Source organism: Penaeus monodon, chromosome 13 (genome assembly GCF_015228065.2).
Source record: "Penaeus monodon isolate SGIC_2016 chromosome 13, NSTDA_Pmon_1, whole genome shotgun sequence".
Lineage (NCBI taxonomy): Eukaryota > Metazoa > Arthropoda > Malacostraca > Decapoda > Penaeidae > Penaeus > Penaeus monodon.
In genome coordinates, this window is record NC_051398.1 from 50003509 (window position 1) to 50008508 (window position 5000).

At 24.5% G+C, this 5000-nt stretch overlaps 1 pseudogene; it reads left to right on the forward strand.

The window, feature by feature from the left end:
- Positions 1-5000, forward strand: part of LOC119580408 — a 47285-nt pseudogene that overhangs the window by 23990 nt on the left and 18295 nt on the right.

Sequence of the window (5000 nt, forward strand, 5' to 3'; positions counted from 1 at the left end):
GGAACTGTCCCCTAAAATTGGGCCCCAAAAAGCCCCCAAAAGCCAAACTCAAGCCTGACCCCATTGCTTAATAACCAAAATCCCCCTTTCTCCCCCCCTGCATTTCCCACTAGGGCAAACAGGGGTTTCCCCCAAACCCCCACACCACCCTTTTTTTTGTTTAAAAAGGTTATTTTTCATTTTCTCTTATGTTTTTTTTTTCTATTTTCTTTTTTCCCTGTTTTCCCTTTCTTCTTCTTCCTCCTCCTCTCTCCCCTTCAAACACTTTTAAAAACAGCTGGTGCCCTTTTTTTCCAGAATTTTTTTTTTAATTGTTGAAATTTTCGTTAGGGTAATGGGTTCTTTTTAAAAATGGGGCATTGCAAAAAAAAAGGGGGAAATTTTTGGTTCCAAAGTAAATTCAATGAGCCCCATATTAACAATTTTTTTTTCATTTAAAAAAGGAAAAAAAAAAAAAAAAAAAAAAAAAAAAAAAAAAAATTTTTATTTAAAAATTTTAAATATTTTTATAAATTAAAATTAAATAATTTACAAAAAATTAAATTCATCTATAAAAAATTTTTTTAAAAAATTATATATATATTATATATATATGTATATGTATAAATATATATTAAATATATATATATTTTTATAAAATATATATATAATATATTAACTATATAATAATATAAAATATATATATATAAAATATATATAAAAAAAAAAAAAAAAAAAAATATATATATATATATATATTAATAAAATAAAAAATATAGTTATATATTATATAAATATATATACTAATATATATTTTATATATATATATATATATATATATATGTATATATATAAAATATATAAAATATACTATATATTATATATATATATATTAAATATATATATATATATATATATATATTATAATATATATAAGTAATATAAATATAATATATATATATATATATAATAAAATAATATATAATATATATATACAAAAATATATATATATATAAATATAATATATAAATATATAAAATAATATATATATAATATATATATATATTATAATATATAATAATATATAATATATTTATATATATTTATATATAATATTAAATTTATATATTATTTATATATATTTATATATATTTTATCTAATTTTTATATATTTATATATATATATATTTATATATATTATTATATTATATATTAATATATTATATATATATATTATATATATCAAAATATATATTTTATTATATTATCTTTTATATATATAATATATATATATATATATATAATATATATATATATATATCTTTTATCTAATATATATAATATATTATATGTATATATATATATATATATTTATATATAATTTTTCATGAACAAAAATTAATTTACAAAAAAATTAATGTAAATTTTGAATTTATTTATAAAAAAAATCTTAAACTAATTATATATAATTTTAAAATTGCTAAAAGATACATACTAAATAAAAATTGTTAAAAAAAGATTATTATTATAAATTAAAATTATTTTTTTTATATATATAATTCATATAATTTTTTAAGAAAAAATGTACTCATATAAATTATTTAATATCTTAAATAATATTAACTAGAAAATATTAAAAATAATATAAGTTAAATATCAAAAGTATTGAATATTAAAAAATATGTAAATATATAATTTATTATTAAAATTTATTACTTGTATATATTTTATTTTATTTTTTAATTAGTTTTTTTAAATTTTTTTTATTATGAAAAATAATATTATATAAATTATATGTATTTATATATTAATAAATAAAAATTAATGCATTAGTATTTAATTGTTTAATTTTAAATTTTTGTATTATCAAAATTTAAATTCATTTGCTATATAAAGTAGTTATTTATATTTTTTTAAATTTTATTAAAATATGATAAAGGAGTTTATTAATGATTATATTTTAGTTTTATATATAAATAATTATATCATTTTTTCATAAAAGGAATTATTTTTTATTTTTAAAAATTATATATACTTAACTAATTATTAAAAAAAAAAAAAAAAATGAATCTCTTAATAACTTTTTGTTTTAAAAATATAAATAGTTTTTTAAATTATTATGAATTTTTAAATTAAATGTTTAATAACTATTGTATACACTTATAAGAATATAAAAATATTGTCAATATATTTTTTGATTTTAACCCTTTAGTATTTTATATTTTACTATAATTAATGATATGTGGCAGAATGTGAATTCGCTGTCACTGTTTTGAGGTTGCCTGGGAAGGTAAATGTGAATGCTTCTCTGTTTTGTTTTTGCCATCCCCAAAATTTCTTACATGACACAAATCATGTTACACTCATTGTAAATGTTTGATCTTCATCTTTAACACAAAACTAGACACACATATATATATATATATAGATGCATAAAAACAAACAGCTACTTGAAAAAAAAAATTGTAAAAAAAAAGAAAAGAAAAAAAATTCATGTCATTCTAGGTTAACTCTTTCAGCAGATATGTATTTTTTTTGCTATATATAGTTTCCTATATAAGATGTGTATGGCTAAATGAAAAAAGGTCATCATATACTTCTATTCTACCTGCTCATTTCATCTGGGTGCCTCACACATGGACCAAAATTCATGCATTAGGCCCACTTAAGTGGTGACTCTCCCAGGTGTGTGGCATAGGCCTGGCTCACAGGAACAATTGTAAGCTGTTCCAAGTCTCCTTTTTCCTCATTGTGGTGCTTTGGCCCTTTTATTGCAGATGTGGTTTTGCTGTTTTGCCATTTTGCTTTATTATGATAATAATGAACTCTTTTCATAGAGGAGACTTCATGAGGTAGTTTACACACTGTGCAAAACAGGAACAATAAGTTGCATTGTTTTATTTGTTGTAATTTGTTAAAATTTTTGTATTATTCAAATTTCCACACCCTGTGCTGTTGGTGCCAGTAATGGCAAGCAGGAGTAAGTTAAGTGTAGGAGTGAGTTTTATAAATTTATAAAAACTGGAGGAAGTGAAAGAGAGGTTTGAGCTTAAGTGATGGTAGTATTTCAGTCTTCTCATCACTGACATACTCAAGGTTATTATCCATGTCGTCAGTACCAAGGACAGGTATTTTAGGTATTCTGTCACTTTCAGTTATCTTTTTCTTAACAATTTAATGCCTATAACTTTTTTTTTCACAAATATAAATATGAGAGTAAAATACTATTGTATCACACTGCCAATATTTCATGTCACTATCACTAGAATACACAAGCATTTGAAAAAAATGGCAGGTAATGGCTCAAAATATTAAAGGACAGCACACACTATATAGCCTGACTTCTGAGATGAAACAACCCCTTTTGTTAGATATGCTACTGAGGAAATGTGTCTGTGCAGTTACTATAGTCACGCTATCATGGCACCTTTTGAGTTTTACATAAATCTGATAAAGATTAGAGTTGACACATTCTTAAGTTTTGTTACTTAAATCATATCACTCACACCATGGTCTTACAGACCTCCATTTGACATATATTAGAAGCAACCAACAAAATCTAGAGCTGTTAACTCAGTCTGTAAGAAGTGGTTGTAGCAACATTGGACATGAGCTACTTGGTTGGGCTGTGACTTTGTTTACATTGGTGTAACCACACATTACAAGATAGCTTATTGCTCCAAGGTCTTTCTCCCTTTTTCTGTGTGACATTGTGTTTTAATGGTATCCATCTTTCTATAAACATGTTTGGAGAAAGAGTAGGAATGGGAAAACATTTAATAGTAGCACAAAAGCTTGAGTTAACCAAAAATTTAGAAGGTAGAGCATCTATGAAGGAATATGGCATAAAAAATAGTTTTAGGTATACAAGTATTTTACAGGGTGAGATTAGATAGTGTGCTTGATTAAAAATACAGTACTCTATTATTTGTCTTGTAATTAATTTTTTAACATAAGCCACTATACACAGTCATGAAAATGGAACTTGCGTTTCCCTATTTTCGCCATTAAAATAAAGTCATAGTGTAGTGAACTTTATTCTGCACTTCATTCTGATGCAGTTTGCATCAAAATGCTGAAAGGGGTTAAAACAAGAGCACAACTTGTCCATTAGAAAAGGGATGTATTTCAGAATTGCTTGCTTGACATGCTAGAACTATTAGCTGAACACTGTTAGACTCAGATGTTTATGGTTCTCAAGTAGCATTCATACATTGAAAAAAGTACACTTGTAAATCATAAACTCACAGAGCCAGGAGATAATCAGAGTGCATTTAATGCTTTGCCAGGGATGCTCTTAAGGTTGCTAATGTGTGATAAAAGTTAGCAGTGGGAGGACAGTCTTTTTCATCTATGTCTACTCATCACATATAGATGCCATTGAGCATCATTTGGTTAACATTTAGATGAAGATATTAATTAGTATTATGCTTGTTGGATTTACATTACTGGTGTATGAAATCCAGATGTAGATAGCATATTTAAAACAGTATTTGTTATGTAATGTTCCCATCCATATACCGTAGCCATTTCCTTCTTGATGCAGAAATCACTATTAAAATTGAGTTATACTAATAATCAGAATAGATGTTTTTGGTCAGGTAGCAAGTCTAATACTATATATAGCTGTGAATATAGAGAAAAGATTTTACAGAAGGTGGTGTGTAACAATGTTATTAGTATATTTTAAAGAGAGATAAATATTTTTTAGTTATAATTGTTATATTTTCTCTTAAATCTATGTTCCCTGAAATTTAGTGAGATTATAGCCAACTTATTTGTTTTTTCAGGGCGTTTGGTGGATCCGACGGAGGCGGCAATTAGAAAGGCTCCGTCATCAGCTGATGCCAATGTATAACTTTGACCCAACTGACGATGCAGATGATTGGGAGAACCAGTTGTTGGAGGAGGAACGTTCCCTGCGCCCAGAAGCTGAAAAGGTAATACTGGAGAGGAATAAGGGAATGATTAGGGAGGGAAGCAAAGGTGAGAGAGATGTTGAAGGCATAAAGAAGGAAATA